The following is a 13,476-nucleotide window of genomic DNA, read 5'->3' on the forward strand; positions in this document are numbered from 1 at the left end:
TGAGGGATTGATGAGACTCGATAACAAAATATACCTGTGTAGCATCCTAAAATTGTGACACTTGCAATTTTGACTGCATTTCGGTCTTCACGATGGCGACGCAACATGAAACCTGAATGGAGACCCCGAAATTTGTCCACGACACCAAAAAACTACATTTTCAAGCACCCTGGTCTGAACCTCCTTTGCACCCTGTTGTCCCGGGAGGTGGGACCAGAGCGCCCAGCGCCCTAGTCCCTGGCCCTATTTTGGGCCCGGTCTCTTATGGGACTTCAGGTCTTTTTGTTTGCAAATTGGAAATAATATTTCCTAGTCGGCCTAAGGTCAGGAAAATTAGTCTTTTAACCCTAATTGGTAAGTATATAAACTACATTTTCCCCTCCCATTTGGGTAAGAAGGTCATATGTGTGCAAGCATGGAAACTATACTCAAGCATTCAAGCATTCAAGCATTCCTTCAAGCAAGTCTCCATTCAAGGCTAAGTGTTGCATTCAAGACAAGGATTCAACCATTGAAGAGGAGATCACCTACAACATACAACATACAACATCTATACCTTCGCACATAAGGATACAAACATCCTTACAACAAGGTATTGGTACTTGTTTTACATTACAGACATTTACATTTACAGCATTGCTCATTTCTTGGTTAATTCCAAAACCGGGGTTTGACCTAAAGGCAAACCCCTAATCCCTAACCCCCCAATCGTCTTCGCTTTTCTGTGTGTAGGTTGCAGGTACACAGCTAAAATTGAAGATCTGGAATCCTTGTGCAAAGACGAACAGATCCCCCTTCGTTTCGCGGATTTTTCGGAGGACCGTGGCGCTCGGGCGCCATCGTCCCGGCAACTTTCTCTCAAATTTGTAGGACAGTGCCGTATTGACATTTTACTGCTAATTCCAGGTCCGCAGCTTCATACTGTATTCCTATCTCAGTTTATAAGCGAACCTTTCTCACTTTCTATGCATGCCTAGCTTAATTCTTCTATGCACATTCTTTACAAAAGAGGGTAGCCTTGCTGTCATAACCCTTGAAACTCATTTAGCATCCAATCTTGCATTGCGTGGGATTGGATCTTGTGGGTTTCAACCCCTCTTTTGAATGTAAAGTCTCCCAAGTGAAAACCATCAACCCTAGCAACCTCCCTTCTCTCTCCTTGGGGTTGGAAGAGGGGAGAGCAACTAGGGTTCGACCGATTTTCCGCTTTACATTTTGGTGAACCCGACGTGAACATCCTTTCTGATTATTCATGGTTCAATCTGAAAATTGGATTCCTTGATTACATTTCCATGTTTGATCTTTTGCAAATTTTAGAGGTTAATTGCATAAAAACCCTAAATTTTCTTTTTAGTAATTAAGCTTGTGAAATGTCTAAATGTTAATGCTTGTTTCAGATCTACCCTTCTATTACAAATTATCAATTCATATTTGTGCTTTAATTTTGAAAATTAAGTGGTTAAGTGTTAAAACCCTAATTTTTAAAACCCTCTTGATTCAACCTTTGTCCGACAATTTCACTGATCAAAACATCTCCAAATCAGCTGTAACTTTGGATTCCGCAATAAAATCACAATATCTTTCATCCCTGAAAATTTGGAAAAAAATTACGAGGACCGTGTGCACTCCGAGCGCCATCGTCCCCGACATTTTTTTCAAAATTTTGGGAGCTAGATCTTACTGTATTTTCCTGCTAAAATCCAGAATTTTGGTTGATTTTATCAAATCTAACACTTTCAAAATTAAAGTCAAAGTTGGTCTAGGGATTGCTTGGATTAACGCTTCTAATCATTCAAAAATCATTGAAATTGAAATTTTGTGTCAAAATTGTGTTCTTACTGTCCTAAATCTGAAAAGTGTGTTTGCATTCATTAAAAATTTCAGTGCTTTATTCAAATTCTTGCAATTTGTGACTTTTGAAATTAAGTGCTTAATTACAACAACTTTAATTTCCGCTTTCAAAATTGAATTTTGCGTGAAATTGAGTCAACTTTTGAATTTCAAAACTTGCATTGCTTTTGGTATTCCCTCTAAAATCATAAAATTCAAAATTTCAGTTTCCCTCTCTTTTTCAAAATTCAAATTTTTGCATTTTTCGACAATCTTGGTAGGGTTCAATTTCGAGATTGCAACTTTAATTTGGCCTATCTACAGATCGTAAAATCACTCAATTTTTTCAGATTAGCTCTAAAATCATCATAACTTTCATCCCTGCAAATTTCAAAAAAAGTTGCAAGGACCGTGTGCACTCCGAAGCGCCATGGTCCCGGACATTTTTTCTGAAATTTCAGGAGACTGTCGTGATTGCATTTAACAGCTTAAATCTAGAAGATTGGCTGATTTTACTGAAAATTGCTACCTCTAAATTCAAAATTTTCTCTCCCTCTCTAGTGCATGAGTTTTACAACAATAAGCCCTACTTACACTATTCCCGTTAGACGAAGCCGTAGAATTAAGTCTTTCCGAGGTTTAACTACTGAGGAGATGGAACCTAATTTGAATAGTCTTTTTAACGAGGACATGGGTAATTCCTCTAATCCTCCTAATGATGAAGAAGTTCTCCATGAGGTTTCTGAAGAACAACTTTCGAAATTGGATAACCAATTTGATGATTTTTGACAATGGATGTCTCAAGAATACCCAGATAGTCAAGCTCTTCCTTTAATTGAGGGTCTAAAACGTATGCTCCAAAGTGATAAGAATGGAATTGATATTTTGCGTGGTATTGCACACATTGTGGATTCGAATGTGATGCCTATGAAGAGTTGTGCTGAAAATTTGGGTTATACACAACCTCCTACTCAAGTCAATCATTCTATTCCTTTGACGACTTCTATTGCTAGCATACCTACCTTTACATCAAACATAATGGCTACTTCTACACAAGACATTCCTCTTGTGATCACCAGTCATGGGGGCAATCCTTCTTCTTCAATTAACCCTCTTCCTTCATTCAATCCGATTTCTTCATTCACTCCTTCAATGAGTGTCCCTATTATATCTCCACAAATGAACATGACGCAAGGGGGAAACTCGTTTAATCTTTCCATTCCTCCTTGTAGTGTTCCTCCTGTCCAATCATCTCCTATGACTAACTATCATAGAGTCCCACCACCTTACTCTTTACCTTCTTTTAATAACATAACACCTCCATCTCAATCTAACACATCTAATATGAACTCTTCGACTGAAGTGACCATTAACAATCTTGCACAAACTGTCTCTTCTTTACAGCAACAAATTGCCTCTATGAATCAATCTAAGTTTAGTGTGGCCACATTTGACATTGCGAGCCCACTTTCTCTTGACATTGTTCAAGCTATCCCCCCTAAACATGTTGAAATTCCACATTTGGAGCTTTATAATGGTAAAGGTGATCCTCTAACACATGTTAAGACTTTTCAAACAATATGTACTGATTTTGCTTATGACCAAAGGTTGCTTGCAAAACTGTTTACTAGAACATTAAGAGACAAAGCCCTACAATGGTATTGCTCGTTGCCTTCCTATTCTATTACTTCTTTCGAACAACTTGCAAATGCTTTCATTCAACAATTTCAAAACAATATAAGTCCTAAAGTTACTTTGATTGATTTAATGCATTGTAAACAAGGTGTTAAAGAGAAAGTGACTGATTTCATTGGTAGATATAAGCATTTGTATGCTCAAATTTCTTTTCCAGTGCCTGACAATGATATTCAAAGAATCTTTATTTCTAATTTACAAAAAGATATTCGAGACAAACTTCTGTTTTCTGAGTTTACTTCTTTCCAACAGTTGTGTGCAACTCTTCACAATTATCAACTGACTGTGAGTCAAATGGAACAATCACATCCTATGGCTCCGAGTGATAAGGGTGATAGCAGTCAACAACCATTTGGGAAGTTTAAACCGAACAGAGATTCCATCAAATTCAATGAAAACATCATCAACAACAATGTGAATGCAGCATCAGGTGTGCCTCCTATTTCTAAATTTTTCAAGAAAGAAAGAAAGTATACTCCTTTGAATGAATCATTGCATAGTATTATGAATAAGTTATTGGAACAAAATGTGCTTACTCTTCCTCCTATAAGGCAAATTGATCCTGCAAAGATTACTTCACCTTATTTTGATAACAAATCTTTTTGTCAATTTCATCGTCAGCCTGGGCATGATACTGAAAAATGTTTTTCTTTAAAGGGTAAAATTCAAGATTTGATTGATAATAATACTATTTCTGTTTCTGGAGTGAATGATAAAGGCAATACATCTGTAGCTCCTCCTAACCAAAATCTTTAGATTTTTACTGATCCATTACCTTCTCATACCTCTAATGCGATTGAGACTAATGATTCCTCTCTCTCATCTGATGGTCTTGTGTCTATGACTCCGAATGTGATTAACTTTGTAGAGCAGCAAGAAAACCCTAAAGAACCTTCCATCACATTTGATTCCAGTGAAACCATTAGGGCACCTGATGGTCCTTTATACATAGTTGCAAAAGTCAAGAATACACCTTGCCATGGAGTGCTTATTGATCCTTCGTGCATGGTTAATGTTATTACTGAAGAATTTCTTTTTACTTTGCAATTGAATCAAGTGATATATGACAAAATAGATGTGATTGTGAAACTATTTGATGCATTTTCTTCTCCTGCAATTGGTTCTATTACATTGCCTATTGAGGTCCATAACAAATCCCTTGATGTGAACTTTGCTATTATTCCATCTTCCGAACAATTTCATGTGAAGCTTGGATATCCTTGGCTATCTTCCATGAAAGCTATTGCTTCTCCTATTCATAAGTGTTTGAAATTTCCCCATAATGGTGAAATTGTTACTGTCAATCATAGTCTCTTTAAACCAGCTGAAAGAACTTCTAGCGTTCCTATTGATTACTTTTGGCCTAAACAATTCCAATCCCTTCCTCCGCGAAGTGATCATCTTTTCAAATCTTATCAAAAATGGAAAACAGTTATGATCCTATCTCTAAGTGAACCTAGAACACCCAAACTTGATATTCCTATCGTTCTTGAGAAGGAAGTTCTTCCTTTGAAAGATAAAACTAATGTCTTTCCTCAAGAAGATTCCCAACCCATCCCTATGGATGTGACTATGTCTATGCCTAATAAACTTTCTAAGAGTAGACCTATACCTCCTCGTCATGATGGACTTGGTCTTCTCCCTAAACCAAATATTCCTCCTTTGTATGGAGCAGTCCCTCCTCCTTCTTTTTATAGAGAGAAGAGACCTTCTTCTTCTCCTATTATCTAGCCTAAGAGACCACAACCTAAACACCCAAGTGATAAGGATGAGAACATTCCTCCTCCTCAATCTTCTTCACTTCCTACTAAGACTAGACAAAATCGTTCTGCACGTGAACGCCGACGAAAGCGTCGTCTTAGAGCTCAAGTAGCTATTGCTCAAACTTTGCAATCCCCAAAAACACCTTCAACAAGCATTATTCCATTTTCTCCTTAACCGACGATTGAGCCGAAATCTCCTAAACATAAGATGCATGATGGTCTTGATCCTGTGCGAGTTAAAGATCCTATTTTTATAAATCTTGATGATGATATAGATGAAAATGTTATTCATGATGAAAATGCTATTTCTCTTGCTTCTGATAGTGAATATAAACTTGTTGATATTGATAACCATTTATCTAATGAATTTTCTAAAGCACTTATCCTAGCTCCTAGACAAGAACAACGTGGCTTGGAACATGAACATAGCCCTTGTTTGGATCTTGTGATAGCTCCATCTGCTGTGTTGGATGTTCCTCCTCTAGCGTGCTCCCTGCCTTCCCGAAACATTGATCAGCAAGATCGGGGGGTAGATGACGTGCTAGACTAGTTACATTAGCATAGCAGATTCTCTCCTCCTCTCTTTTGTTACTTCTTCTATGTGTTATTCTCATTGTTCTATTTGTTGTCCTTAGTGTTGTCTACTTGAGGACGATGCAAAGCATTGAGATCTCTTTTGGTCTCTCTCATGTTGACTCAAAAGACACATGTGTTCCCTTCTTCTAGGTGACCTTCCTTGATTGGGGAATGAAGAACAATTATGTATACATACATATGATATATATACATGAATTATCATACAGCATACTGACCCCGAGGAAAGTGAAGTCACCTCGTGCTTTGTGTTTTGTGTCTATTATCCTTGGGCTTATCTCACACTTGGGGGCTAAATCCTTGTGATAACGTGCTCCTTTCTCATTTCTTATATGTATCACTACCTTAAAGCAATCACCCCCGGTGAGGCATGTGCGATCGCTTTAACGTAGGGGGGCATACATCCCGTTCATATCTTTTCAAGATACTTGAAAATTTCTTGGCAAATTTAACCTTGCCTTGAAAATTTTTGATATCTTTCTTGCATGACTCATAGTGAGGGAACCTTGCTACTGACAGTCATGGTTCTCCCTCGTGATCTTCCCTTTTACTTTGTCAATCGAAGACGTAAGATCCTTAGTCCACTGGGGGCTTGGTGTATCTTGCCTCCTTGACGTGGTGAAAGTCTTTCAATATTGTTTCCTTGTACTTTACTGGAAGTATGAGCATACATACTCCCGCTAAAGTGGGGGCTAAATGTAGCGTCCTAAAATTGTGACACTTGCAATTTCGACTGCATTTCGGTCTTCATGATGGCGATGCAACACGAAACCTGAATGGAGACCCCGAAATTTGTCCACGACACCAAAAAACTACATTTTCAAGCACCCTGGCCTGAACCTCCTTTGCACCCTGTTGTCCCGAGAGGTGGGACCAGAGTGCCCAGCGCCCTGGTCCTTCAGGACCAGGGCGTCCAGCGCCCTGGTCCCCCAGGACCATGGCGCCTAGCGCCCTGGTCCCTGGCCCTATTTTGGGCCCGGTCTCCTATGGGACTTTGGGTCTTTTTGTTTGCAAATTGGAAATAATATTTCCTGGTCGGCCTAAGGTCAGGAAAATCAGTCTTTTAACCCTAATTGGCAAGTATATAAACTACATTTTCCCCTCCCATTTGGGTAAGAAGGTCATATGTGTGCAAGCGTGGAAACTATACTCAAGCATTCAAGCATTCAAGCATTCCTTCAAGCAAGTCTCCATTCAAGGCTAAGTGTTGCATTCAAGACAAGGATTCAACCATTGAAGAGGAGATCACCTACAACATACAACATACAACATCTATACCTTCTCACATAAGGATACAAACATCCTTACAACAAGGTATTGGTACTTGTTTTACATTACAGACATTTACATTTACAGCATTGCTCATTTCTTGGTTAATTCCAAAACCGGGGTTTGACCTAAAGGCAAACCCCTAATCCCTAACCCCCCAATCGTCTTCTCTTTTCTGTGTGTAGGTTGCAGGTACGCGGCTGAAATTGAAGATCTGGAATCCTTGTGCAGAGATGAATAGATCCCCCTTCGTTTCGCGGATTTTTCGGAGGACCGTGGCGCTCGGGCGCCATCGTCCCGGCAACTTTCGCTCAAATTTGCAGGACAGCGCCGTATCGACATTTTACTGCTAATTCCAGGTCCGTAGCTTCATACTGTATTCCTATCTCAGTTTATAAGCGAATCTTTCTCACTTTCTATGCATGCCTAGCTTAATTCTTCTATGCACATTCTTTACAAAAGAGGGTAGCCTTGCTGTCATAACCCTTGAAACTCATTTAGCATCCAATCTTGCATTGCGTGGGATTGGATCTTGTGGGTTTCAACCCCTCTTTTGAATGTAAAGTCTCCCAAGTGAAAACCATCAACCCTAGCAACCTCCCTTCTCTCTCCTTGGAGTTGGAAGAGGGGAGAGCAACTAGGGTTCGACTGATTTTCCGCTTTACAACCTGATACGATCACGATGACAAAGATGCTCAAGGATGATTGTTGAAGAACCAACTGATGGGATATGATCTTGAAAATACAACCAACGTGCGCATATGAACAACAAAACAAGCCTATATACAAGGCACACCTATACATGACAAACTAGAAAACCTATATAGGACAAGACTGGCACTATGCACAAGTGGACCTAGATGGAAACAAATGACCAACACTATATATAAGACACTATTTACAATATGCACAAGAGCTATGGATGATGGATAAAGACCTAGGGACAAACATGATGTTGCCCCAGTCAAGATGAAAAGACATGATGCATTGATGATTGATGGGGTGTTGTTGATGTGAGAATGATATATCCTAACACAACACAAGGTTTGGGAAGGATGCATCTTGATGATGATGATTTGATTGCAATCAAGGCTTGCAACAAGGCTGGGACAATACCAAGAAGGTGATTGGATGATTTGATTTGGTGTTTATTTTTGGATAGCTAAAGGAGATGGATAGGATTTGCCTGTGATGGTGGATTGCAAGGAGAAGATGGACTGATTAGATGGATGACATTAAATTATGTGGGGGTATTCTAGAGCTAGATACCAATGACAAGGGATGTAAGGGGTGATATAATGATATGATGAGAAGGATTGAGAAATAGAGGATAAGATGAAAAGGCTTTGAAGATTGAAGCATTATGGATGTGGATAGGGGATGAAAGGATGAGGGGCGAAGGTATGAAGGTAGATGAGGATTGGAAGAGGATTAGCTTATGGATGAAGGGATGGAGGAACTGGGAGATAAGGATTGGTGGATGGATGGATTAGTGAACGGACAATGGGTGTGATAGGGTCTCCACAGACTATGTCACAAAGGGATAAGATGCCCCTTTTAGGATATTTCATGTGTAACAAGGGACTAGTAGGGACATTATTGGAGGAATGATTAGATGATAAGAAGTTGAGAGAAGTGAATGGATGATAGGGTGATGTGTGGATAAGGACTATGAAGGTATGCGAAAGGATTATATGTATGGGATGAAGGATGGGTGGATAGGAAGGATAATGGAAGAAAAATTGTGATGGGGAAATGGATGCCAAGAGGTGTCTGAAGGATGTATACATGATGGCCTTTTATTTTTATCAAGATCTAAAGGAGGATGGAGGAAGTGAAATGGATAGGATATGTTGGGTATTGTAGGTAGATAAGATGGAGGAGGTGATGGCTAGGCGATTAGAAGAACATGCACCCAAGTGTGGAGAGCAAAAGGATGGAGGGGATTACACACGATGCCTATTTGATAGGTTTTCATCATGGTACTTTTCCAAGGAGCCTGATTGATAATTTTTCACCATTGGATGAATTTTTCTCTTTACTTTTTTTTTTCTTTTTCTCTTTTTTTTATTTTTCTGAAATTTTTCAAAAAAAAGTCCTCTCAATTTTTTAATTATTGGGAGGAAATTCATGGATAGAAATGGATGAAGATAAATAGTTTTGGAGGAACAATGGGAAGATGGATGGAGGACTCAAGCTTCAAATTTCATATCAAGGTAAGAGGAGCCCATTTGGAGTAATCATTGGTTATTGGTATGACTATATTAGGAATGAGTGGATTATGCAAAGGCTTGGATAAGATGGTTTTGATGGGAGATATATAGGGGATAAGAGATATGGTTGTGGAAAGTGTTTGGATGGAATGAGGGAAAGTGAATGTGATGGGGGGATGTTTTCAAGACCAACATTGGCACATGTTATTGGGGATGTGGGATGAGTGGAGGAAGAATGAAGGGAGCATGTGGATATGATAGAGCAGTAATGATAGGTATCTTTGGGACATAGGGACCCAAAATAGATTTAGGAGATGGAGGGAAAAGGAGTTTATCTTGTAAACTAGCAACTTTGGATACCATTGGAGATTTTTCTTTTTGATGCATTGCTTCTTTTTTCTTTGGGATCCACATTGTTTTTTCTTTTGCTTTAGTGGGTCTTTTTGGCCTTTGGGATTTACAACATTATTTTATCAGATCTTTCTTTATTGGCACATATCTTTTTTAGTGGACATGGTCATATTTATACTGTTATGGATGTTTAGCATCATTCATTTGTGATTTGGCATCCAAACTACTACTAGTAGGCTTGGAAGGAGTGTCCAAAGGTTTAGTGGATGGAGAGAATATCGATGGATTGATGGATCTAGGATGCTAGATGGGATGTGGGGATATGTTTCTTTGTTGATCCTGATCAGGAATTAAAGGAGTAGGATATTTATGATGGGTGATGGAGATATTGGATCTATGCATGGAGGAATGAGCAAGGAAAGATGGAGGATGGGGTTTTGGAATATAACAACCCAAAATGGAGTTAGCATGTGGGGGATATATGCGATGGAGGACTTTGGGATATGGGGACCCAAAATGGATTTAAAGGATGAAGGAGGGACATGGATGGATACTTTGGCTCTATATGATGTAGGAGGGGGGGATGGTGATAAATTATTTGGAGGAATGATGGGGAGATGGTATAGTATATTTGTAAACACACTTGGATTTTGCATTATTTATACCAATAATTTTGGATGAAGTGCCTTGGGATTTATAACCAAGACCATGAGATCCTGGATGTGCTTTGACATGGATGGGCTCCAAAGTACCTTTCTCATGTAGGCCTAAGCCTTTACCTTGATAGTTCATTTTTTTGAGCATTTTATCTAAAACAGGATACTTGTTTTCTGGGTAACAAGATGTGATTCCTTTTTCAAATGGAGAAGGATGGATGGTGAACATGAGGTGTTCTTCTAATGCAAGTGAACCACCATGGATGAATGCAAGTGAACCAAGGGGATAGAGTGATGGTGATGGGATGGTTTGGATGGGAGGCAATAAAGGATCAAGAAGTGGAGTATATGGGACGAGAGGATCGTGACTTTTGATGAGGGGATGATAAGGGTTCTTGAGATGGAGGAGGTGGAATGGCAAGATCTTGATTTGGATCAATAAATATGTCAACATTATCTAGAACAAGATATTGGCATGATCAGATTGGTGCATATGGTGATATGGAAGATAAATGGATAGACTCTTCAGATAGAATGGATGGAAGGATTGGAGGTTCTTCAACTGGGGTAGATGGAGCATGGGGGAAATCACTGGCTAGGCAATATTATATCACATGCATTCATATTGGGGGTTTAATATCCCAAAAAATGAGCTCAATGTATTGCCTATTTGGTGAAAATAGGGGGTTTTTAATTTGGGTTGTGTATTGGTAGGGAGTGAAAAAAAAATATTTTAGGGCAATATTTTTTGAAAATAGGGAGATTATTTAGTATGCCATGAACACATGTGATATAACCCAGGTTCACTAAGTGAAGGCCTCGTGAGATTGAGTGGATGGAAGGATGGGAGATTCATCAACTATGGTAGATGGAGTGGATGGAAGGATGGGAGATCCATCAAATCGGGTAGATGGAGTGGATGGAAGGATAGGAGATTGATTAGATTGAGTTTGAATGATGGTGTAGGTAGGTGATGGGGATTGTGGTTGGATGGTCTCAATGGATGAGAGGTTTTTGACGGTGTTAGGAGGTGGGCTAGGAATGATAGGTGTGGGAGGTGGAAGGGAAGTTGCAGAAATGAACGAGGGAATGGATAGTGGTGGGTTGAGATAAGATGGAGTGAATGAAGGCAGATTAAGGTAGGATGGGGTGGATGAAGGATTTTTGGTGCACGATGGAGTGGAATATGGGTTGAGATATGATGAAGTAGATGGTGAGTTGAGAGAGGACGAAGAGGACGATGGAGGATTGAGGTAGGATGAAGGATTAGGATTGGATGGAGGCTTGAGATAGGATGGAGTGGATGGTGGTGGATTGAGATAGGATGAAGGATTAGGATTAGATGGAGGCTTGAGATAGGATGGAGGATTAGGATTGGATGGAGGCTTGAGGTAAGATGGAGGATTAGGGTTGGATGGAGGATTGACTTGTAGGATGGAGGATTAGGATGAGATGGAGGATTGAGGTAGAATGGAGGATAAGAATTGGATGGAGGATTAAGGTAGGATGGGGGATTATGATTATGAATTAAGGAATGGATTTGAGGATAATGATATGGTGGATTTGGATTAGGGATGTAGGTGGTAATGTTGTTATGAAAAGATGGAGGTTGGGATAGGATGATGGGAGAAGATGGAGGTATGGGTGTTTCATATGAGGGATACATGGATGTGATATATGAGGGAGCTATGGGTGGAAGACATAATGGATTTCCCTTGTCAAAGGTGTGATAAGAATCATGAGTGGATGCACATGGAGGAATTGTAGGGTAGAGAGGATGAACAATAGGATTTCGATATCTGATACAGGACGCAAGCTTGCTAATGATGAGGGCATCAAGGTTTTTGATTCATATTCATCTTGATCAACAAGACTCTCATCATCATTGGAATGGGATGAAGTGGGAAAAAATAAAGGACAACCAAACTCATCATAATAAAATTGCAACTACATTAGTTGATGAGTTGGAGAGATGAAAGATGAAAATGGATGATAGGCTAAAGCTCAAAATGGGATTAATGAAAAGCTCAAACTAGGATGGGGACTGGATTTGAGTAATTTGGAAAGAGGATGAAGTTTGAAGTTTGACTTTGGATGTTTGATTTTTGGATTGATTGACTTAGGAAGAAGGTAATGATTACATGACTTTGGTGGCAATGACGATGGATGAAAAATGACAAATATGACGATGCAAAATTGAAATGATGACCAAGATGATGACTCGAAATTGGGGTGATAAAAATGACAATAGAAATCGAGACCCTGATAGATGATAATGATGATGCTAAAAAGATCTGACACCAAGCTTGGGCAACAATAGGCCTAGCTAAAGACATAATTTTGGTAGCACAGTGAGATAATAAAGAGAAAACCTACTAGAGGACAGTAATGACTAAGGCTAGGTGAATTGTGATGTTTGACAACTTAGACTGATTTTGGCAAAATATTTTTTTGTGACACCAACATGGCAAGCACGCAAGTATGATAAATGCATTAATCATTTACTTCCTAGGTTGTCAAAGGAAAATACTTCTTGGATCCCACTTTGGAAATTAATTTGTAGCCACACTTATTCATATTAGTTATCATAAAAGTCTAGTGACACTTCTCTCCTCCATGGCACACACTTCTCGAGCACACCAGACTTTGAATTCTTAAAGACCCAAAGATCTCAAGGAATTTGATATCTCAATAATGAATTGCAAGATTGTGGGTGGCTTTAGAGGTCCGATCTACTACACCAACAAATAGAATGTTTTCTAGCAACTAAAATAAATTTGGTTCATAGTGGGGGAACTTTCAAAATAATCTGGTGGTTATATATGTAGTGGCTAGCTCATTTAAGAGATATCACAACTTGTAGAACACATGTTTTTACGCATCTACTACACAAGCACCAAGGGATTTTGACTTTCGTCAAGATCACGAAGGTATTTGCATGTAGATACTGAGGGAAACCATTGATATAACACAATGGAACTAGGTGATTATGGCTAAAGTCAAAATCACAAATATTTATATAATAGACCGAAAGAGTATCGCTTGGGTCATTCCCTCTCACCTGACCTTATAGGCTACTCAGGAGGTAGGCCCTTCTACCTAAAA

This window comes from Cryptomeria japonica, chromosome 9, assembly GCF_030272615.1.
Source record: "Cryptomeria japonica chromosome 9, Sugi_1.0, whole genome shotgun sequence".
NCBI lineage: Eukaryota > Viridiplantae > Streptophyta > Pinopsida > Cupressales > Cupressaceae > Cryptomeria > Cryptomeria japonica.